The sequence below is a fragment of the Rhagoletis zephyria genome, unplaced genomic scaffold (assembly GCF_001687245.7).
Source record: "Rhagoletis zephyria isolate East Lansing unplaced genomic scaffold, Rhagoletis_zephyria_1.1 Rzeph_scaffold_00102, whole genome shotgun sequence".
NCBI lineage: Eukaryota > Metazoa > Arthropoda > Insecta > Diptera > Tephritidae > Rhagoletis > Rhagoletis zephyria.
Window position 1 is genome coordinate 322785 of NW_016157186.1, and position 26244 is coordinate 349028.

Sequence of the window (26244 nt, forward strand, 5' to 3'; positions counted from 1 at the left end):
GCATGTAATACACTTGAATTGATATGAAAAGTATATATATGTACAAATATGTATGTGGGCATATGAATAACGACCGCTTAAAATCGATCTCAAATTTGTACTTTCGCTGTAGAATGTTATGTAGTTTGACTATTGTCAATGAAATTGAATGTTTTGTACTGCATGCGCTCCACGTTTTTCGTTTTCAATGTCATTAATTGTTTATAATGACTTTTGCTAAAATTTCAAAATCAAAGGTTATCAAAACAAATTCTGTGGGACTGAGAAATATTATTTTCTACTTTTTAGTCCATTTATAAAAGCGTTGTATATTAAAAAGTTTTTATTTTGTCTTATTTATTTTTAGGATAATGACACTCTCGCAACAAAGGTCCGATGGCTATGCGCCAGCGCGTTTATGTTGCTGCTTCACCTTATGTAAATGCGTTTCCACGCAGTCAACCGATTTTTGCATTGGTAAGCAAAAATTAAAATTGTGCGCGCTGTGGTTTCTAAAGTAGTGCATAAATAGAAATGTAGTATATGGGTGTGAACATATGTGCGTACATATGTACAGTGAACCTTCGGTTAAGGAAAGCTTCACTTAACAAACATTTCGCAACACGAACAGATTTAAAAAAGTGTTCCGCTTAACGAACGATATCCTCGGAACCCATATTGAAATGCGATGTACTTGTGTTAAATATGTGGGCAAAGGGCAGATTAGCCAACTCATTTTTGAGAATTCCCCGATTTCGATAATGAAATTCCCTGATTTTGACCGAAATTTCTTAAATTTCCCCGCCCATAAATATGTGCTTAAAAAATTGTATGTATTTTCTGTTTAATTTATTTTTAAATATAATTCATCTATACATATACATATTCACAAACCAAACTTTTATAAAGTTAGCTATGAAATAAAGAATAAAAAATGTACATATCGCTAGCTTAGAGTGAAAAATTGCTAAGCCCACTTTTTATGAAAACTCATATTTTGATACAGAACGCTAGAGAATTTAAAAATGCATCGTTTCGAAAAGTCCTTATTTTATATTTCCTCGTTCATATTCAATGATAGGAAAAAGACGCTCCAAAATTTCGATAAGGCCAAAATAGTACGATTTTGTTATGGATGTTATTATCGATTTTGTTATCGATATTATTATCGATTTTAATAAATTTTGTTATCGATAATTTTATTGATGTTACTACCGATTAATAAATCGAACTTTGTATCGATATATTCATCGATGTTCTTGTGAACCAATGAAATGAGACAAATTACATAGATATGTAACGAAAGTTTCACTTCTCCAGTGTGCCCAGCCGCACTTTTTTGTATGCATATCGGTCACAACAGAAAAACACAGAATATTTATTCGGCGACCTTTAGAAAAATTGTCCACTAAATAGTTTGGTAAAAATGTTAACCATCTATGTGTAATTTTTTCAATAGTGGACCAAAAAAACCGTTATGGGGAAGTTGATTGGTCAAACTGTTGGAAAAAAGTTGGCCACTCTTGTTTTCAAAATAGCGGTGATTCTTCCACCCATAAGTCAAGTTTGCAGTTTCAAAAAAGAAAAAAAAAATATGAATCGCGACTTAATTTTTTATGTTTTCAGCATTTCAATTCACTTAGGAATCAAAAGAGTGCTAAAACGAATTCAAAAACGAATTAAAAAGAATTAAAATCTGGATTAGACGTGTGTATGCCTAACGGAGTCGCCGGTGCCACAAATAAATTGCAGAGGTATTTGCTACGCTGCGACTAATCCCCATCGCGCAATTAATTGTTATCGTCTTCCTTTACGTTTGATCAGTTGGATACTCGTACAGAGCGTATGAGTAACATTATTTCCTGCTTATATGTAGTTCAAAAAAAAAAATCAATGAATTTACCAATCGATTACGGAAAAGTGATAACCCGCAGCGCAATACTTCCCACTGCAATTATGTAGAGAATTTAATCCTCTACACTGTGGTGTATTTATCTTTTTGATTTACATATGTACTTCATTTGAAGCAGGCAAAGTTCCTGACATTGAATTGGACAGTATTTGTTAGTTTTTCATGTATTTAAACATTCAAGAAAATAATAATAATTAAAAAATTGTATACTATTTTCACAATCTCAATTCCTCTCTTCGGAAAAACTATTGGAATAAAAATTTATTCCTCTGCCGGAAAGTTATTCGTCGCTATTCCATAGTGAATAATTGACAAAAAAGTTATTCCGCCGTCGCTGAGAATTGTTTAGAATAACTCAACCTCAGTACATCCAGTAAAAAAACTGTGGTGAAGTCCTTTATGGGGATAAAGTTTCCAGAGGTGAAATTTTAGGTACCACACAATTTCCTACACGCATGGTTGCTTTTCAACACTCATCAAATAAACTTAAGAAATATTTGAAAAAAAAGTTCATATAGTACATTAATTTTTGAAAGAGATACCATATAATGTATGTACTCTAGTTAATAATATTAAAAAATGTATTAGAACCACCGTTTAATGTTATAATAATAATAATAGATTGGCGCTTACACATAAGTTAGTGTTTGGCCGAGCTTCTCCTCAGACTTGTGGCGTGCACCTTGATGTTGTCACACAAAGCGGAGGGACCTACAGTTTTACGCCGACTCCGAACGGCGATTGTATTTTTATGAGAAGCTGTTTTTCATGGCAGAAATACACTCGGAGGTTGCCATTGGCTGTCGAGGGACGACAGCTGTTAAGAAAAAACCTTTTTTCCATATTTTTTGCGATGTTGCTTTGACCAGGGCTTGAACCCAGGTGCTGATGAGTGAAAGCGCGCACTGCTTACCACTACACCACAGCGGTCGAGCGTTTAATGTTATATTTGATACAAATTAATATTGCTGCCCCGAGCGCTCTGCGCATTGCCACTGAATACACATTTCTCAGAAATTTGACAACAAAACAAAACGAAGGGAGTATTTTATTTGCTAATTTTTGCTGTTTCTATTGTTTAATGTAAATTTATGTCCTTTTTGGGATATGTTGAGGCAACAAAGAAGGCGCAGTTTGAAAATGGGTTATTAGTAATGAAGTAGCAGGCATATTTGGAAAATTATGCCGATAAACAGGATGGAATTGGAGAAAGTAAGTGTCTGGTTGCAACATATCTATGTATTAAGAAGTATTTGATTAAATTGTTTAATAAAAATGTTATAAATCGAGTGGCTCATTTACGATGTGCTCCAAACATTTGGCGAACTTTTTTTCGCCTTCTCAATGTGTTAGGTAACAAGTTAAGATGACTGCCATCACGGCCGGTAAAAAACCGCAAGCAAAGGGCAGACAACCTTCCAGGAAGCTGCCTCCTGTCCCTGAGTCGAAGCTGAAATTCAGCAAGAAGCAGGTCAGCAAATTGCTACCCTGGTCAAGCGTAAACTAAAGCGCTCTGGTGCGATTACACTCTGTAAACGTGAAATCTTGGTGCATGCTGAGAAATATCAAACAAGAAAACTCCGTGATAGACGCCGTGGAATGAAGTTACGCCATGTGGCAAAAAACGCGGCCAATTCTACGTGCCTAAAAAATCCAAATTGGATTTTGTGATCCGTATCCGTACAAAGTTACACCAAAAGAGCGTAAAGTTTTACCGTTCCGTTTTCGCCACATTAACCACGGTTTGTTCCTCAAATTGAACAAGGCAACCATTAATATCCTACGTATGCTGAACCCTATATGGGGCTATCCAAATCTTAAATCAGTTCGCGAATTGAATTACAAACGTGGAATTGTCAAGCACAACCATCAACGTGTCCCAATCTCTGACAGCTTTGTGATCGAACGCAAATTGCACAAAGCGCACGAAATTCAGTGCTTTGATTATTTGGGGCACGAAATATCCACTGTTGGAACCCACTTCAAGAAAGCCTCCAATTTCCTGATGCCATTCAAGCTCAACACATCAACCCGAGCCTGGCGCAAGAAGGCTAATCACTACGTTGAGGTTAGTGATTTCGGTAGCCGTGAGCATAAGATCAACAAACTGCTGCGCAAGATGGCTTAAAGAAATTGTTTTTTTTTGTATTTAAGGCGACAATATAATGTGGCATATCTTCAAAAGGCGCCCAAGCAAACAAAAAAAAAAATTAAAAAATTCCTGAAGTTGCCTTTACACGGGTCGATTTTTGTCGATTGGAAAATTGACTGAGATATCGACCAGCCAAAACGCTTATATTTTACGGTTGAATTGCAATTTACACGGGTAGATTTTAGTTAAACGGCAAAAATCTACCGTGCAAAGGCAGCTTAAATAACGTTCAAATTAATGATCACCTTTGAGATGGAAAATACCAATAACCATTTCCTAATTTCGAAAATTATTCCATTTATATTTGTTCTTGCATTTTCCACACCACCTGTGAGGTATGCTTTTAGACGCGAAGAAGCCTATTTTCAACTTTACAACTTAACATAAAAATAATTAAAACTAAAGCATGCAATATATAAAGAAAATTAAAAATTGTCTTACATCTAGTAAACATAAAAAATTGCACAAATTAAATTCATTATTCATTGTAAAATAAAATTAAATAACACAATTCAGTTGAAGTCTGTAACTATTTACAAAATGTGGTATATATGCACCCACAGTAAGTTCCCATAAAACCTACCTAAATTCAGAACTGAAAAAAAAGAGCAAATAGGATCGAAAACTACTAGCTTTAAAAGCATAATGTGGAAAATGTTCGAAGAACTGAAACTGTATTGCAATAATAAAAATAACAGTGCATATAAATTTGAAAACTTGTTTTTGTTTTGCTTTATAATTTTTGGGAATGTTGGTTCAGATGGAATTTTTTTATTTGTTTTGGTTTTCCAGCTCATTAATGATGCACCCAGGGTTGCATTTACCGTCTATGAAAATATTTCATGAAGCGTTCCAAAATTAGCACCGAGCAACTAAAAGTTGGTAAAGCTTAAATGAAATAGTTTTTTATTAAATATATATTCCTGGTATTCAGTAAAAAACATTCAGATCAATACTAATGTATGAAATGAAGTAAATAAAAATCTACGAATACATTTCATGAATATTTTGCAATAGAGCCATTATTTAATACAGATATACCCTGTGGGGAAAATCTCTAGCTCTGAACTGGTGCGCTTCTAGTACATTTAGACCCAGTACTGGTTCGCGATAAATCTCTTTTGCATGCAAGCAACTGGCGAATTTAACATGGCGATGTCCTAAGAAGTGTCAATTGCCCCCCGCTGCATCCCTTTNAATGTGTTTTCAATTTGAAATTAAATTTGTTTGAATGATTGTAAGAAATGTACGTTTACATACCTTTAGCTGTAGCTGAGTTTGCAGAGGTGCTCGCTGTTATTTCTTAGATTCCAGACGGTCCCAAGATGTTGAAATGTTAACACAAATTCTAGTTTTGTATTACCAAGCTATGAAAAAGCATCTGCGAAGCGCAGAATAGAAGCGTATTTGAACGAAAAAGCCGCCGAACACATATCTATGTAAAGTAAACAAGCCCCCCGCTGCATCCCTTATTCGATAGCTCCGAATTAGTTCTAAATTCGACACTTTAGATATCGATTTCTAGTGAAAAAACTGAAATAAATTAGTTTTTTAAAAGTACCACTTTTCTCCGATTTTGGACTGGTGGGGATTTAGTTCATATCGGACTAGTTCCTTTTTGGCGATAAAGACCTAGTACGGAACTACAAATTTGATTCACTAGTCCGCGGTTTCCCTGCAGGGTAACTTTGTCGGGCGTTGGTGCTGACGTATATAGAATTAATGCGTTAGAGAGAGATAAATATACAAGCTCAACGCGCTAATTTAGGTACACCTGTATGTATATACCTGTTACTCGTCTGGCATATACTCCAACTGCGAAAATAATGACAATTATAACTTATTTAGATGTATATTTTAGCTAAATATTATATCGTCGCCTGGATAAAAGATTGTCACAAGTTACTTTCGGTACCTCACGATTGAAGTTTAGAATGCATTTTCTCAGAAACACGACTACAGATCTTTTCCAAAGTCTCGGAGAATGCTATGTACTAGTTCACGAAATTCTTAAATTATCTTATTTTTTTAGTTTAGTGTCAACCATCTATGAGTTTAATAAAATTTTGTCGTATACGACATTTGTCAAAAAATTTGCAGTCAGTTTTAATAATATACGCCAAAAAGTGATAACAATTTTTTATAAATTAACGATGCTTTTTACTAATCAGCGTGATCGTGAGTTTCGCCAACAATTTTTTCATCCACCTGTAGTGAATACACGCAAACGAAAAGTGAAAAAGAAACCCGGTTCTAGAAAATGAAACTCATGATAAGCTGAATATGTCGGAAACTAAAGAAGAACCGGTAGCTCTATTTGAAAGATCTTGATTAGTTTAGTACAACAGGAATACTAACGCAATTTGTACCAAATAGCCGAAAACATTTTAGTCAATTACTTGGAAACTAAAGAATATATCCAAAAACCAGTTAACAAAAAATCTAAATATCTTACTCTAAAATATATAGCTGCATCAATAACTACAAATTGTCAAAATGACGCTTCCGGCAATTTTCCATCCAAGCGACGATATTTGAATGTTACTCGCATAATTTCGAACCTGTATGTAAATTTTCGGGAAAAAAGTTAAAAAACATATTCATCTGCTGAAAAGATATTTTCGCAGATTCACAATTTATTTAAAGTAAATCTATCTGCCCTATCTCCAATTTCATGTGAATAAATCTCTCCAGTGCTTAAATAATTTTCACCACATTAAATAGCTGCACAACACTCTAATTGCCGAAAAAGCGTTGCTTGCGACACTAGTCCTTTATGGGGACCAAATTTGGTGGAAAAAAATAGCTAAGTTTGTTTACTGGATATACTGAGAACTTAACCGTTGAATAAGAAGGAATAACGACAGGTAAATAATATGGCCGTTAATTTTCAAATTAAACCGTACCCAAAACATGTCAAATTTCTAATTTTAATAACACGGGATTTTTTGGCTTTTTGCATAAAATTTTGTGTCTCTGAAACAAATAAGGGTACAATTAAATATGAGCCATGTAAATTTTAAAAGTGAATTTATGGCTCTCTCTTTTCACCCAATCACAAATCGTATTTCGGCAAAAGAGAAAGCTCGCTCCTGATATTTCCACTCGTTACAATTATAACGTGTTGTCTCTTATTATAGATTTACGTTCTTTGGTACACTGTACAGAATACTTGGTGGTCGAGCGACGCACATGGCGTATGAGTAATGTGACCAACCGTACTTCTTTCGGAAGTACAGTACTTCTCTTTTCATTATGGTAGTTCGTACTTCGAAGTACATTCCAATGTACTTCTTTGCGATATTTTGTACTTCAGGAGCGAGATTATGTAACCAGTTAGCGACAATTTTCGGATCGCTATCGCACTTTTTGATGCATGATATAAATGTTTTTGCGTTCAAATATAAATTCGTTCAAACCAATAAAGTTGTCGGGACCGATGGCATCATACCAGCGCAGCTGAAAAGGGCTCTGAAGGTGTCTGCAATTAGATGGATCCTATTTATGCGAACTGCGTGAGGACCGGGTACATCCTCAAGGCTTGCAGGGTAGTCAGTGTCGCGTTGATCCTGAAGGCCGGAAAAGGTCAAGTATATTCATAATCTGGGGTTTGAAACCAACCTTACAAGGCTTATCTGCAGCTTACTACGTGACAGAACTCCCCCTCTCTGGATTGCGGTTGTAAACGACCTTCTAGAGGAACTGGAAAAAGTGAGCTGTCGGGTTATCGCCTATGTAGATGATGCGGGACGATTTCTATACATCCTTTTCGATCTGGCTCAAGGTTACCTGAGACAGGTAACAAGATGGGCGAACAACGGCGGCTGTTATGGAAGCCTAACATTGAGGAAAGGGTAGGAAATATGTCGGTTACCTTGTACTGATGTAGGGGAGCTATCGGTAAAATTAAAAATTATTCATTCGCTCTAGGAAACCAGATTTAATCCCATGTTGCATCAAGGAGCCCTTGTCTGGTGGAACTCACTAAGAAGTCTTCACTTGTAAAACAGGAATTAGCGGAGCATTAGGAACCACACCTACGCTAACATTCCATATTCCAGACAGAATTGTCGCAGCACGAACTGCTATTAGGCTGAGGGAAACCGGGACTTTTTGTGACATGAAAAAGGAAAATAAGACGTTTCTCTGCTGCAGTAAATGTTTTTATAGGGCACTATTAAACACGTTACCTCTCAAGGGCTAGTGATGGGGGTTCTGACAGGCCATTGTGCGATTGGTATTCATGCGGCCAGACTAGAAATTACAACTGACCCTTTTGTATCAGCTGTCAAGAAGAAGATTAAGTGGAGAGAGTTTACTAGTTCGATAACGCAAGCACGCACACATCTATGCGATGCTATCGCAGTGAAAAATGTCATCTTTCTAAACAGACAAAAAATAATTTTCATCAAACAATAAAATTCTTAGCTTTTGTACAATCAACATGTTTTGTTCTCTTACGTTAATTTTTGTTTAAATTCTTTTTAGTTCTCCGAACGCGTGGGTCTGCGATTTCGGCACGACGAAAAGAAGAAATGTGAATGTTCGAATAAATCGCTGCAGCGAAATCGCACTAGTGTGAGGTTCCTCATTTAAAACTATGAACGGCATTGTTGTAATTTTTGTCAGAACAGATTCGCACCGGCAGAATTGCACAAGTTTGTGGATACCTTTAATTTAAAATTTTTCATCGCTTCCAAAAGATAAAGTTTTTTAAGAAAAAGTTTTCCATAGCACAAGTATGTCTACTCATATGTTTGCCTGCTGAGGCAATGTTAGAAAAAACTTGTCTTTCATTTTTAGATTATACGCAGGCAAGGGATCGAACTAGAGATGCGCGCGTGAGCGAGTTTAAGTTAAGGCGCGCACAATCACGCTCACACATGCACAAAAAAGAAAAAAATGAAGTGGAATCATCTCCACATTTTCTTTTAACTGTCCAACCTTCGCAATGCTAAGATGGAGACATTTTGGCTCGCACTTCTGAACAAATACTGAGCTCTCAGGGATCGAAATTAGCTGCATTCGAAATTTCGTAATCAGCTCGCGCCGTTAACTTAACCCAACGTAAGCTGTACTTCTTTCAGCTATGAAATAGTTGGTCATATTACGTTTGAGTGATGTCGTGAAGTGGGGGTATAAAATCTGCAGTATTTTTGTTGAGCGCTAAGATTATAAATAATTGTGCACATGTCGCTCATTCGAGAAAACTAGATACTTAACACATGAGATTTTCATACGCACAAACATACATATTAGGCTGTCCGCTATTACTACGGTGATCATATTTATGGGAGCCGAATACGGGGAAAAAATAATTGTGCAAATTTTTTGCAAAAAAAACTACACATCTTAAAGCCTTCTTCAATGACCCTAGATGTATTATGCCTAAAACAGCATCCTTATAGTAACATCACAAATTTGTAGGATATTTTTCTCGAGATTTTTTCCCCGCAAAATTTGTTTAAAAAGATTCGTTAAATTTAGTATGTATAATAAAGTGCAATTTTGAAGTCGTTAGGACTTACCGTTAAGTTTTGGCAGTTTTTTTTTTGGTGGCGGTGTTGCGCATTTTTTTCATACAAAGTATGTTCGACAACTTTTTAAAAGAGAAGAAAATGGGCAGCACTTTCCACTTGCACTTTATTATACTAAATTTTAATGACCTACAAAGCTGCAAACCACTTTTTTTTAAGATTCTAATTACAAGGTTGAATTTTTGGTGNCGACAACTTTTTAAAAGAGAAGTAAATGGGCAGCACTTTCCACTTGCACTTTATTATACTAAATTTTAATGACCTACAAAGCTGCAAACCACTTTTTTTTAAGATTCTAATTACAAGGTTGAATTTTTGGTGAAACATTGCATAATTAATTTTTATAGTTTTTTTGGACAAAGTCTAAAATTTGGATTTATGTGGGTTTTGTTATGAAAAGAGCTTAACTTTCATAAAATATAATAATGATTAAATAAACTAAAGACAAATAGCCAAGCCTTGCTAAAATGTGAAGTCCTAATTTATATTTTGGTCACTGTATGTATCCAATCACAGGCGTTCTGGTTAGAAAATAATAACTGTTTATGGAGAAAATTACCATCATACATATACCAATATCACTTAACCCTAAAAGCCCAATCTACGTCAGCGAGGCGCATATGGAATCGGGATTTTGTTGATTTGAACACAAAAGTGAATACGGGACAAATGCAGGACATTAAAAGAAATACAGAACATTTGGCGTCCCATATAAAATAAATAAATTACCAGCTGTATTTGCTATATCTTTAATTGTATCAGAAAAAAATTAAATTGCAAAACGTCCAAAAAACCCGTAATAAAAATTCATGGGGCTGCACAATGGTCTGAAATTCAAATTTTTTGGCATAAATCCAAAAATTATTTTTTCTTATTTCAAAAAAATAGGTACACAGTATTAACTGAGTCACTTCAGTGGTCTAAAATATACAATAAATTATTTGGATATGGCAACTCTGTTCTAAATATGAGCTGTAAAGCATGATGCTTCTGAAGCAACAACAAACTTGTAAACAGTTCAGTAAAATATTGTAAGAAAACAGCTGTTCGATANTTGAGTCATTTTAGTGGTCTAAAATATACAATAAATTATTTGGATATGGCAACTCTGTTCTAAATATGAGCTGTAAAGCATGATGCTTCTGAAGCAACAACAAACTTGTAAACAGTTCAGTAAAATATTGTAAGAAAACAGCTGTTCGATAATAGTTAAAAAGGAAAAAAAAGAAATAAATTTATAATGGAAGAATATAAGAAAGGTATCTATTTTTTAACTTAATGGAAAAAAATGTGGTTTATTGTGTTATATCTGTATAGTGTGGAGTTTTGTTTGATAGCTTTTTTAACCGAAAATTTCGTATTAACCTGTGTTCTGTGGAGTGAAAGTTGTGTGTATTGTCCCGTATTGTTCCAGATTTTTATGTTCTGTGGAAGTTTGGGGTATGTTCTTTAAAATCATGTATGTAACATTGACCCGTTTTTGCCCCATTTAAGTATATTTGTAATTTTCAGCAACCTTTAAATTCCAACACGAAGAAATGCTTGGAGTTTGGATAGAGGGCGATCGCAAAACTAATGTTGTTTTGGATTGGGTTTTTAAAAAAATTAATACTAATGAGTTAAGTTTAAAGAAAAAAGATGAAATAAGAAAAAAAATACAAAATTTATTAGCATATGTTAGCCAAAAATTATCAAAATGTAATCGTATGGTTAATAGATTTAAAGAGAAATACCCCTAGTGGGTTTCAACACTATATTGAAATTTCTGAGAATGATTTTGAAAAACCCTGTTCAAGTAAAGCAGGACGACCAAAGGTTAGTTACACAGATGCAAAAGATCGGCTTAAGAGGAAGCTGGCAAGTGATCTTTCTTGTGAAAACAATGACGATGTTGATTTTTTGATTCATGCAGCTACTGTGGCGGCAAAAAAATCAAAACAAGTGATTTAGCATTTATTTTAAAGAAAACTGCACATCAAGTAGAACAAAGCGAAATAAGAAAAGCTGTTACCTCCAAAAAACCCGAAGCAGTTCCACTAACTCCGGAAGAAGCTCTCGCATTTTTACTTGAAAATGATTTAAGCAAAAGACAATATATCAACATGAGGTTGTTAAATAAAGAAAGGAATTGCAATATATATCCAAGCTATGAGGAAGTAATTAAATGCAAGCTACTTTGCCGGCCTAAGGAGATATCTGTGTCGGAGTCTTCAGCAGAAGTATCACTGCAAAATCTCTTAGACCATACCGCACAACGCATTCTTTTATTCCAAAAAGATGTTTTGCACGTCATGGCAGAAATTTCGAATGTTGTTTTAATTGCTAGCTATGGGTTTGACGGTACAACGGGACAAAGTATGTTTAAACAAAGGTTTGAGACAAGTACACCTCAACTTTTTGACCAATCACTGTTTGTAACTACCATTATACCTTTACAAATGTTGGACAGTTCTGGCAAAATTATTTGGAGGAATCGCACTACGCAATCAGTGCGGTTTTGCAGGCCATTAAAAATCAATTAGCAAAAGAATCTACAGCTCTAATTCTATCAGAAAATAGTCAGCTAGATATGCAAATATCTTATTTAAATCCATTTGAATATTACCTTGAAAACGGAGAAAAAATTATTGTCAATTATGATTTGCATATGACTTTGATTGATGGAAAAGTACTAAATGTTATAACTAACACCAATTCTAATCAAAAATGCCCAATATGTGGTGCTACACCAAAACAATTCGTAACAACTAAAAATTTTAATTCTGATGTTTTTAAACCCAAACTTACATCCCTTAGATATGGTATTAGCCCACTACATGCATGGATTCGAGTATTTGAATTCGTTGTACACATTGCTTATAGAATCGAATTAAAAAAGTGGCAAATAAGGGAAGCTTCAGATAAAGAAGCATTCCAACTTCGTAAACAAGAAGTACAAAAGAGGTTTTGGGAAGAAATGGGCCTTCATGTAGATAAGCCTAAAGCAAATGGTAGTGGAACATCAAATGACGGCAATACTGCCAGGAAAGCATTTAACAATTTGGAACTCTTTTCTTTAATTACAAATATTGATATAGAAATTTTGAATAACTTTAGAGTTATATTAATTGCTATTTCCTGCGAGTATCCTATAGATACCACAAAGTTTGAAGATTTTTGCAAAAGAACTGCCTTCTTGTACATGGAAAAATATTTATGGTTTCCAATGTCAGCAACAGTTCATAAAATATTAGTTCACGGCTCACAGATTATAAAAAATTGCGGAATTCCTGTTGGTTGTTTTGGTGAAAATGCGTCAGAAGCTCGAAATAAATTATACAAGAGAGATCGCAACGCACATGCAAGAAAAAATACAAGAAAAAATAATATGACTGATGTTTTCAATAGAGCAATGGATTCATCAGACCCCCTTCTTTCCAGCTCGTCTTTATCCGCTAGAGAAAAATATCGGAAAAGAGAGAAGCTACCAGAAGAAATAATACAATTGCTTGCACCTTCAAGTGAGCTTCAAATTTTCAACCACTTGCCAGGGGGATCTGAATACGATTCGGATAATTCTGATTCCGATATATCGGAAGCAGACGTTGTGGAGAACGCTTTAGTTTTAGATACGGAAGACTGTGATTTCGAATGATTTGCTTGGTACATATAACTTTTTATATTATATTCAAGTGAATTTAATAATTCTGTAACTTCTCTCTCATTTCAGATGTACAGTCAATGTTATTATAAAAATAATTGTTTCAGTAAAAACATATGTATAAATATTTGGATAATAAAATTATTTGACCACTTTTGCTTATCATAAGCAAATTTTTCATTTTATGAAACCAAATTTTTACTATAGGTCCAAGGGAGGTACTCCTAGGGACTGGCCGATTTCAACTATTTTTGGTATCGTCGATGCGTATTACGAGAATAACATATTTACCAATTTTCGTGAAGATATCGCAATTTTTGGAGCTGAAATTCAAAAATTTTTACTATAGGTCCAAGGGAGGTACCCCTGGGGAATGACCGATTTCATCCATTCTTGGAATTTTTCTTAACTAAGTCATATATAACCTGTATGCGAAATTTCAATGGCCTAGTACCACTCCTTCTAATTTATGCCAAAAAATTTGAATTTCAGATCATAGTGGGCTGCAGCAGGAAAACCAATTTGGGAAATAACGGACACGCCAATGTACATAAGTATTACTGAGAAATACATATACACACGTTAGTGTATATTAGGTATCACAAAAGTAATTTTTTCGTTTGATCCATTGCAGATTTTCGTTTCGTACTATATTCAGCTCCTTCAAATGTTGGTACATATGTATGTATGTATATTATGTAACTTTCAATAAAAGTAGATATTGACATATTTTAGTAATTCAGTTAAACTTACTATATAAAATCAAGTAGTTTTAAGTGGTTACGATGCATTTACGCGTTTAGATGAATTGCTCTATTGTGCACGTTTCGGATAACTAACAAGATTCTGGAACGAACTGTGTTCGTTAAAAGAGGCTCCACTGTACCTACAATATAAACATATGTACATATGTATGTAATAACATACGAGTAATTCGGTTTCAATGCCTTGAGCTGACGGCTACCGTAACACAAATTGCCTGTCTCCGCGTCTGGCAAAATCACCTGCGCTGATTTTCGGCAGCAGCGCCAATTGCTTAAACAATTTATTTGCAAACTCTTCACTTTCGTTTGCTTGTTTATTTAAAATTCGGTGCGCATGCGCACGGTTGTCAGTCAATGGTAGTATTTGCTCTGCTTTTCACCTCAAATAATTCGCTTTGTTCATACGCGCATTAACTGGAATATTTTTGAAGAAATCAGATTTCGAAGAAGAAAAATTCCACTAAGCAAATTAAATGGTTAATATGCAAATTTACGTGCATACTCGTGCCAAGTTTTTGACACAAAAAATTCCAAAGTTTAACTCAACAAACATTTTTTATTTTACAGGCAAAAATCACATAACCATAAAAAGCTTTCAGAAATTGCTCATTTACTTCGAGCGCAGTTTTTCACGATTTATGTAAAGCTTGAATGATATTTTATTTATCCTATCACAAAATATTTAAAACTTGTACTGTGTAAAAAATTAGTCGAGATATAATAAATTTTTATAGAGTGATGATAGCGTTTATTAATTTGATGAAAGATGTCGAATATTGATTTTAAGAAAAAAAAACGGAAAACTTAAATTCATATTATAAAAGCAGATCACTAAAGATTCGATAGAAGTTTCATTAAAATAAACCGCAGTTCCCTGAATACATAGATACATATGTACGTGTCCTAACGAGTTATTTTTATACCCGAGTGCACTTGTGCACAAGGGTATATTAACTTTGTTCAAATAACGGTTGTTTGTAACAGCCAAAACGAATGGAGCTAGATATAGACAAATGTATACATAAATGCTCAGAATGAATAGAGAAGTCGATTAAGCCATGTCTGTCTGTCCGACCGTCCCTATACACTATAACTCGAGAAAAAATTGAGATATCTCAACGAAATTGGGTATGTAGGTTTCCTTTTATCCAAGGTACGTTGGTATTGTAAATGGGCGAAATCGGACTGTAACCACGCCCACTTCCCATATAACGGTAATTTTCAGAAATACGAAAACTGCGATATTTTAGTAATTACTGAAGATTATCCACTCAAAATTGATATTTAAAATAAATTTAAGACGAGAAATAAGAATATTATACATTTTTGGAAAATGGGCATAGCCACGCCCACTTATGGTTACATGTGTATATCTTGGTAACGGCTGCACCAATCTCTTCCAAATTAGGCACAGTTATTGGCCTTGCCACAGCATACCAAATGTCCGAAATTTTTTTAAAATCGGACAATAACCACGCCCACATCCCATATAACGGTAATTTAGGGAAATACAAAATCTTCGATAAATCAGTATATATTAAGGCTAATTTATTCAAAATTGATGCTTACAACAATTCTTTACCAAGAAATACGTTTATGATAAAATTTTGGGAAACGAGCGCCAACTTATGATCACATATATGTATCTCTGTAACCGTTCTACCAATTTGTACCAAATTCGGTATGGTTATTGTGCTTGGCACATAAATTATTCAAATCGGACTAAAATTGAGGTCACTTTTCATATAACGGTAAATTTTTGAACTGCTTGAAACTTCAATATTTCGAAATTTAAGGACTACTCAAAATTGATACACCCCGGCTTGCCATGTAGCGGTAGCTTTCGGAAAGGTGAAAGTCATATATTTAATACTTGCGCCGCCCGAACTTAGACTTTCTTACTTGTTACAACAAGCACGAAGCTTTCATTTTTGGCCGAGCTTCTCTCCTACCATTTGTGAAGTCCGTTTTGTTGTTGTCACACAAGTACTAGGGTATCCACACATCTGTGCGATTCCGTCGGAGCGAGTCCGCACCGTTTTTGATGCTACAGAGTTTACTAGTTCGATAACGCAAGCACGCACACATCTATGCGATACTATCGCAGTGAAAAATGTCATCTTTCTAAACAGACAAAAAATTATTTTCATTAAACAATAAAATTCTTAGCTTTTGTACAATCAACATGTTTTGTTCTCTTACGTTAATTTTTGTTTAAATTCTTTTTAGTTCTCCGAACGCGTGGGTCTGCGATTTCGGCACGACGAAAAGAAGAAATGTGAATGTTCGAATAAATCGCTGCAGCGAAATCGCACTAGTGTGAGGTTCCTCATTTAAAACTATGAACGGCATTGTTGTAATTTTTGTCAGAACAGATTCGCACCGGTAGAATTGCACAAGTTTGTGGATACCTTTAATTTAAAATTTTTCATCGCTTCCAAAAGATAAAGTTTTTTAAGAAAAAGTTTTCCATAGCACAAGTATGTCTACTCATAGGTTTGCCTGCTGAGGCAATGTTAGAAAAAACTTGTCTTTCATTTTTAGATTATACCCGGGCAAGGGATCAAACTAGAGATGCGCGCGTGAGCGAGTTTAAATTAAGTCGCGCACAATCACGCTCACACATGCACAAAATTATCGGACTCACGTAACTCATGCGTGATCACGTTCATAAAACCCAAATGTTTTTATTTTTTACTTTTGCAGCATTTAAGGTATAAGATATTGATTTTTTTTCTTAGTCCTGAAAAATAATTATCGCGTGCTGAGGAACTTTGTTTAATTAAAACCAGTCTAACGTTTTCTGCGCGCCAGAAATATTTGCTAAATTTTGCAGTAACTTTTGTGGATGTATGTATAAAAAAGTAATTAGTTGCAAGAAGAGTTTAGCCCTGCGTTGCCTTCACCCTCCACCAAACGAAAATTCTTCCACATCTCGCTTTTAGCGCCTTTAGGCACAACCATCTATGTATGTGCTTTTGTTATCTCTTTTTAATAAGTCGCTTTTTTCTACTTATAATTAACATTTTTAACAATTACTGCCGCTTTAGTAAACAAGCTATGTTCAAATCATATCTATAATTTCTTTTGCTTGACATTTTAAACAAAAAAATTTATTAATTAATTAAAATTTTTGATTGATTAAAATTTATTGACATGAGATTACGTGATTTGACCTTGGCTCACGTCACTCACGCTCACGGGTGCATGAACATTCGTTAATCATCCCTGCACTGAAACACTCACACCACGTGTGCATCTACATCCAACCACTCGGCCAAGTCAACCGCAATTGCTATTCTACTACATTATCGAATGATATTATCTCTAAATAAAATTTCAATCCGTGGTATGATTATGAAAAATTCTCATCATATCTTAGAAAGAAGTAAATTAATGCGATCAATTTCCACGCGATTGATTGATACAGAAGTCGCGTGTGGTTCAAAAGCCATTGTTAACCAAATAGAACAACAATGTGACGATTTGGCATACTTACACAAGTAGGGAAAGTGGTACTGTTTCTGTCATTTAACAATAATTGACCAGCTGTATAATAATAATAATAGTTTGGCGCTTACACATATGTTAGTGTTTGGCCGCGCTCCTCCTCCGACTTGTTGCGTGCGCCCAGTGTTGCCAGGCCTTCGGCATGAGAAAACGTCCCTCTTGTTCTAAAAAAACGTCATTGTCTACCCAAAAACGTCTTTTTCAAATGCATGCGCAAATAATTGTTCTTATTTAACTTTTATTGTATACAAAGGTGCATAAGTTGTACATATGTAAGGTATATTAAAATGTCTTTTCGACAGGGCCCATTTACAATTTATTGTAAACTGGTTTGAGATCGTTAATATACAAATCATTTTATACATACACTTGTGATCAGCTGATTCAGTCATCACCATTTTGATCGATTGTGGCTGTTTTTCTTTTGTTTAATTAATGTTTATTATTTTTCCATAAAAGCCTAGCTCATTATATAACAAACCAAATATCAATCCACATTTCAGACTTTGTGCAAAAATTAAAAAAAAATCTGCAAAGTATCAGCTAGATTTTCAACTTTTTATTAAGATTTTTAAGGATTTTTTTGAGTATTCAGCTTGATAGCCTATTAAATTCCAGGGTAATAATGTGCAAGTTATAAGTTGCTAAAGAACCGCGTTGATTTTTAATAATTTTTTTTTTATTGTAGACATTTGGTTATGTGGTCGGTTGTCGAAAATGCTAAATGGAGTTCCGCTAAGAAGGAACATAGCAATATTTCAGCCTTTTTTACGTTCATTACATTTTCAATGAAGCCTTAAAAAGGTCGCCTACTTTTTTCAGACTTTTTATGCTGCTAAAGTTTTTTTGGTCCTTTTACGAGCGGGCGTGTTGCAATAGATCAGCTCTTCCTAGTTGGCTTTTAATGTGCAGTTGCAAACATTGCAATAAGCCTCTTAACCTCAAGTGTTCACAAAACCAGCCAAGAATCCAAAAAAATGCGCGTACGCTTGGTTTGCATCATATTTAAGTCATCTGTGTCCAAAGAATAAAGATCTTTTGAAAAAGCTGCTGCAAAAAAACAAAGCTTGTAAAGATTTATTAAAAAAATAATTCAAAATCAGTTCTACTTACAAGATTTAGTAACAGAGAAAAATTACTGAGGACGTCATTTTTTACATAACGTCATTTTTTACACAAAAAACGTCCGAACATCAACAGGATACAAAAAACGTCTAAATGGCGTTAAAAACGTCAACCTGGCAACGCTGCGTGCGCCTTGATGTTGTTACACAAAGCAGAGGGTCCTACAGTTTTACGCCGACTCCGAACGGCGATTGTATTGTTATGTTTTTCATTGCAGAAGTACACTCGGAGGCTTGCCATTGCCAGCCTAGGGACGACCGCTGTTAAGAAAAAACCTTTTTCTATATTTTTTTGGGATGTTGTTTTGACCAGAGCTTGAACCCAGGTGCTGATGAGTGAAAGCGCGCATTGCTTACCACTACACCATAGCGGCCGACTCGAACGGCCGTATAACTCGTATTATAAAAAAATACATACATTAACAAATGCAGTCGTAACTGGGTCCATTCATACGTATATATGAATGCACATAATAAATTTCTACCGCGTTTTGTGTTCAAAACTGAGTTAATGGAATTTTTTTTAACATTCACAATGTTTTTCAAGTTAAACTTTTTAAGTAATTTTTTTTATGCAAATACTAGCAGACCCGGCGAACTTCGTCCCGTCCAAAATTAATTTTTTGTATTGAAACATTTTCGTCAACAGTTCACGTTCATGATATTCAGTGACGCATTTATCTTCTAATATTTCGGTTTGGTGGTTGTCAGAAGGCATATTTCCAATGCCATCTTAAATAACCTAGCAAAAGTGTATATGCATACAAAGATACGTAATAGCTTCAGTGGGTTTGAAATGCGCCATGCCCCCCTATAAAGTAGCCGCAATTTTCTCTAAGAGTATGGGATGGATTTCTCATATCTCCATACCATGCTCGAGTACTCTACCGTGAACATTTCCAGAGATATGCAGTATGAAAAATTCGGTTTGTATGGGAGGTGACACGCCCCTTGCATCTAGCAGTATGAAATATACATTACATCTGATTCTCATACCTACCATATTTGCACAAAAAATTTCATAAAGATCGGTCAAACCGTTCAGGAGGAGTTCGACTACTAACACCGCGACACGAGATTTTTATTTTTATATATTAGACTGTTCATGCTTTTACCAAAACCCGCTTATTCATAAATAGCGAAATAGATTTAAAGAGCTTTATACAGTAACATTTTCATACAACTTCTCGCTTTATAAAACCTTTAAAGCCTTCTCTAGTTTTTATGAATTTGGGTGATAAGCTTTATACTATATTAATCACTCTCTAAAAAATGTTTGTCTAGGTTTGCGCGAACGACATGGCCAAGCCAGCGGAGCCGATGTATTTTAATTTGCTGCACTATGTCCATGTCGTTGTAAAGCTTATACAGCTCATTGTTCCATAATCTGGGGTTCTCGCCGTCGCCAACGCGTAAAGGCCCTTAAATCTTCCGCAAAATATTTCTCTCAAACACTCCAAAAGCCGCCTCATCCGATGTTGTCATGCTTCTGCGCCATATACCAGCACGGACATGATGAGTGACTTATAGAGCGTAGTTTTCGTACGTCGAGAGAGGACTTTACTCCTGAATTGCTTACTCAGTCCAAAGTAGCACTTGTTGGCAAGAGTGATTCTGCGTTTAATTTCAATGCTGACATTATTATCGGTGTTAATGCTGGTTCCCAAATAAACGAAATTCTCTACTTTCTCGAAATTGTAACTGTCAACAGTGACGTGGGTGCCAAGGCTCGAATGTGCTGACTGTTTGATGACAGGAGATGCTTCGTCTTGTCCTTGTTTACCACCAGATCCATTCGCTTTGCTTCCCTATCCAACTTGGAAAAGGCAGAACAGACTTCGCGGTTTTTGTTACCGATGATGTCGATGTCATCGGCATAAGCCAGCAATTGAACGCTCTTGTAGTAAATTGTTCCTGAGCGGTTCAGTTCTGCAGCTCTTATTATCTTCTCCAACCTTAGATTAAAGAAGTCACATGAAAGGGAGTCGCCCTGTCTGAAACTCCAGTTGGTGGCGAACGGATCGGAGAGGTCTTTCCCAAATCTGATGAGGCTGGTGGTATTGCTCAACGTTATTTTACACAGCCGTGTCAGTTTGTTTACTTTTACTTATCATAAATATGTGTGACATAGAGCAAATTCAAAGGTGTTTTTGTTAAATTCTAAATACTTATTGTTCACAATTTCACAGTTTACACCCTTAGAGGAATGTATGTATATGCATACACTCGATTCTCATAACATTTAGGTTGAAAAAATGTACCTATTTTCTGGTAAAAATACATATATATATAGAACTAAGAATTCTGCGCTGTTTGGTAGCAAATCGTCATTTTCCGCATTGCTTTTACATTTTTTTCAATGGCGATTTCTGCCCATATACATGCACAGCAATATGCCCTACAAGAATTGTGTGATGGAAACTAACACATTCTCATTTATCTTACTAACACATTTGCAAATTTTGCGTTGGTTAAAAAGAGACAATTAAATAAGGCCATAAGTTGGAGGAAGACGGAAGATCACATGTACACAAATGTTTACATTCATGCATACGTAGAGGTGTGGTGGTGATGGCGACGCACAGTGTGCTTTTTGAACACTCCATGCGAATTAATCGTACCGCTTTTGACAGAAGCAACATTTCGATATGAAACAAAATGGTTTTGAAAGCCAATGTTATTCCCTTTCACGGAAAAATATAGGCATTGAGCCACAATTACTCCTCGATCTTAAAAAAATTGGTAAAAAATAGTATTCTTCGAAAAAAAGGCGTGTGTACTAGGTACTCATGAATTTTGATATGTAAACATATGCGTACGGCAAAGCATAAAAGTTTGTTTACATATAAATATAATCTCAATCACAACTAGAGGAAAAGTTAAGTTTCTTCTCTGTGCCACCGTGGTCACTTTTTCTGCTCCACAAATTAAGCAATTTTAATATTTTTTAACTTAATACTTTATTAGAAATACCTTTACAAACTTCTTTTCCTTGCTACCGTCAATCTTAGATTATTTTATAATTATAATTTTGTATGTATATCTCTATTTCTAATTACAGGTTAGAGAGATAAGCTCAAAAATGAGAATAATCTAGTTATATGTAAACCCATTATTAGGCGATTCAGTTACATACATACACATGCAGGCTAGGTTAGAAATTAAACATAAATTTCACTTAATTTTGTTCATTTTGCTGATTAAATTTTTTTACTCATTTTAGTTTTTAATTTTTTTAGTACATGAAATTATCGGTATGATTGATAAAATATGATACTTGTATATACGTGTAACTCAAGGGCGTTAAATCTCTTGAAAACATCGCATCAACTATTGTTTTTTTGCTTGTAGTTTGAGCATTTCTATTTGTATATATTCCCAAATGTATCTTTTCTTTAAGGAATATAATCTGTTGTGGTTCTGCTTCTTCTTTCGCTAGGTTTACGTTAAAGCTTAAACAGGCGGCAGCGGTGATCCGGATTAACTCGGAGTTAGTCCGGATCAACTGCACTTAATTCCCGAGTTGATCCGGATCACCGCTGCCGCCTGTTTATGCTTCTACAGTCATGAATACATATATCATACCATCTTTTGTTTGAAAAATGCAGTGTTGCAACTTTGTGAGTAATTCCTTAAAACGTGAGAAATTTCGGGTGCGCTTGAGTATTTTTATTTTGAGGAATGTTTGAGGGATTTTCTCTCCATATGTTTGCAGATAACGAATGCAACCGTGTTTTACACAACAGAGTTGTTAAATCGCTCTGCAAATTTTTGAACAGAAAGCTTTCCGAAGTTGGATAAAGAGCGAAATACACCACACAAGCGGTTTGTCAAACCTACTTTTCCCATTTCGCCATACACCATGCAAACATGACTCGTTTAAGCAAAAAATTTGAGTTTTCTTCCTGTTCACAATGTAAAAAAAAATTGATTTTTGTTCGGCTTGTCCAACCTTCAAACATCCCCACACAACATAAATAGCGTCCAGCAAAGGGATATTTCGCTTGCTTTGTCAAGCCGCTTGTGTGGTGTTTTTCGTTCTTAAGGACATTTGCATTTGCTGCTAAATATTCAAAATGTTATCGATATTTTTTTTTTCATTCCATCGTTATATTTTCAACTTATTTTGAACTTGCGAAATCTCGGTAACGAATGGAGAAAACACGCATTGTTCGATCCTAAGGATATTCTTATTGATTCTTCATTAGATCCAGAAAATTATAAGAAAAAAGTTTTTGAATTAAAAGACCCTTTAGGTTCGTATAAGTTTCCCAATTAAAAAATTATATCTGCATTACTAATATACCCCTTTTCTAATGCTTTAGTAGAACGTATATCTAATATTTTAAAAATGTGTAGGGCTGACTTGAGGACCAGATTGAGCACTGATATAGGTGCAGCAATATTATATACAAACCAAGGCATAAAATTTACCGGTGATACTTTGTTTGAACCAAACAAATATACCAATTGAATTGGAGAATGTAATTAATTTTTATACTAAGTACCTGTAAATAGTATGCAGTACACAATATTCAGATCTGTATAAGAAAATTTTGTTCGGACTTTGAGGATATTTCATTTGTTTTTGAAGAATTCGATAATTTTTGTGTGGCAACACTGGAAAAATGGGAAGGTAAATTCGTTTGTTCCTAAGTTCCTCTTACTCTCGTCTTCTCTTTGTGCAATCTTGCATTAGCTCTGATCCAGTACTCAATATGAACTTACAGGTTTTTACACGAACTTGCAGGAAGTTACAGGAAAAATGATCCCGTACTCCAAAGTCCTGTAAATGAGAGCGGTTTTTAGAGAGTTGTGTAGAGAATGGAGTTGCAAGGTTTTGCCCGATGCTTTTTTTGTTCTCGTACTTTTTGCTGTTACTCACTTTTTACTCTCACTTTTTACATTATTTGACACGAAAATGATTGGATCACAGCTATTATATCATCCATACATTTGTATATATACATATATATGTACATGTATGTTCTTAAGCTACCAACAGACCCAGTTAAAATGTTTTAAGAATTTTTAAATTTTTAAAGTTTGAGCTCATCCAAATGCAAACTTGAGTATGTTGGTATAGGCATATAGGCGTATGCATGCACGGAGTTTGCATAATCGGAAGTAATAATTATTTAAACCGCATTTCCTCTTACTCTGCATATGCCTAAATGTATGCAACCATTTGCAATAGCAAGTAAAGACAGGGTGCTTCTAATGAAATTAAAAATTTTCTGCTATAATACACGTGCTGTAATACACGTCCTTCGCAATTTTCTGCTGGGCTATGCGTTACAGCTTCGCAAAATTTACCCCTGCCGAAACCAAAGATGTATACACATCAAAAACATGCAAAATGTTCCGAATTTTAATAGAAATAGCATCAAAAATGCTTAAAGTATGTCGATTCAAAGAGAAAAATGTTGTTCTTGCATCGTACGTGAGATATGAATGTTGTTATAATAAGCATTCCCCCTTAAGTGTTATTTCCGTAGATTAAAGGGGTTATTACCAAATCCTCAGTGCTAATGATTATGAACACCATCAATTGTTGATTTTATTAAAAAAAATTTAAATAACGAATGTAATAAAAGCACGATGCGAAAAACCAAACGAGCGAAAAACAAAACGAGCTGGAGTACGAGAAATATTTGAAGAAAGAATGTAGAAATGACCAAGAACTTGCAAAACATTTTTCGCTTCCAAAAACAAAGCGAACACTATTAAATTGAAGAAACAGTAGATTGCCGCCATATCAAAAAACCCCGGAGGAACACTGAAGAAAATATTTTTAAATTAGCATATTTTGAATGACATCGGAATGTTTAAGTTGAAAAAGAAACCTTTTGTTAAAGGTAACAATTATAGAGAGGGAATTTTCTTACACTGTATTCATGTCGCTGCCAATAATTTGTGACATCATTTAAAAGCGGCTAAGGAGAACGACACTGTTTATTAGATGGCACCAGGGCCGGATTAAGAATGTGGGGGCCCCGGGGCCGGGATACGTGTGGGGGCCCTTTTTAAAGTCTCAATCTCAAACTATTCTTTCAGAAAAAAAAATATAGTTTGCAGTAGATAATTATAAGGTTAGAGAATAAGATGACGCATTGAATAAAGTAACAAGGGAATAAATACTTCAAATTTAATACATGTTCACAGTATATTACACTAAAAAAGGAAGTCGACTTTTGATTAATTTCATCTTGGAGAAAGATCTTTCACTCGTGCAATTTGTTACCATCATAGACAGATATAAACGTAGAATAATTTCTGAATTAACAAATGTAGACTGAAGATTGTTTTCTTTGATGATGCGGTACAAAAACAGCTCAGTTGATTCGTTCTCTCTTTTTTCGTGAAGGTACGCGAAATCTCGAAGTTGTATGAGCTCGTTCCCTAAAGATGATTCAAGATCATTTGGGTATGTTTCCACAAGCTTTTTAGCATGCAAATTGATGTCTTCTGATTCCATGAGCATTAGCTCACCAATAAAATTGAATCGCTCAAAGACCAGCTTGTAGCATGAAATTTTGTCTTCAAGTGCACTTGTCAATTTATCAATAACTGGGAGAAAAGCTTCGGTGCGAAATTTGTCCCTTGCTGAAAGTTGTACTGCCGACACCTGAGAGCCAAGGGGTTGCAAGCGAACATTTGCTGATCTCACTCGGACATTTTCATAGTCGCTGACTTCGGACAAATCTTTCGCAGCTTCTTCGTACGTATCAAACGTATCTCTTTTGGATTTCACAAATGACTGCAAAGATACGAGACTGTTAACAGCAGTCCGCAGGGTGATTGCAGGATTCTGAAGAGATTTGATGGTTAAATGGAACCTTTCAAGAATGTCATGCCAAAAAATAACGTATATAGCTGTTTCGAGGGATTCCATTGTCTTTGCTAGTCCCCGAGCCTGACTTCTCACTACGTCTTTCTGTTCACTGTCATCTCGAATTGAACATAATGCATTTCTGATGGGAACAAATCCAACTTTGACTTTGTAGCATCGGCACGAGATGACCAGCGAGTGTCACTTAATCGTTTGACACTATTAGATCCTTTAATCGATGATAAGTTGGCACTTAATATTTCATATCGTGCCGTTGAACTTGTAAAAAAAACAAAAAGCTCTTCTAAAAAGTTGAAAAAGGACTGCGTGAGTGCATGCGCTGCATTGCCTGCTATATTCGAAGAGTGTCCCATGCACGGAATGTAATCTGCATATTTATTAATGTTGGCACACTCAACTCAGTGCCAAAACGCGGGTATAAACAATTATTGATTATTTCTTATCGGAACCGAGATCATGTAAGTTGATTGATTGGTTTTCGCGCACTTTTGGAATACAAATGCAAATTGTTGCGAACGCAGCAAAAATTTTCCAATAACTTAACGATATAAAAATGTAAAATATAGAGGGCTTATATTCAATACGCTCTATCTGCAATTTTGACAAAAACTACTTTGTGATGTTAGAACCCATCACTGATGTTAATTCTAATTTGCAAATTAATAGTGTCAAAAGATGAAAATTGTGCACAAGAAAATTAACAAATTCAACTTGAGTGGGGAGTGCAATGGGGTATAGTCGTTGCGCTAGGTATGCAGTTACAGTTGCATGGC

General features: G+C 35.1%; 1 long non-coding RNA gene across 1 annotated transcript; it reads left to right on the forward strand.

Moving 5' to 3' along the window:
* Positions 1-4552: 4552 nt before the first annotated feature.
* Positions 4553-24105, forward strand: LOC108376798 (uncharacterized). Its single transcript, XR_001849284.1, has 3 exons — positions 4553-4564; positions 10497-10498; positions 23997-24105. It is a non-coding gene; the product is annotated as an uncharacterized LOC108376798 (long non-coding RNA).
* Positions 24106-26244: the final 2139 nt, after the last annotated feature.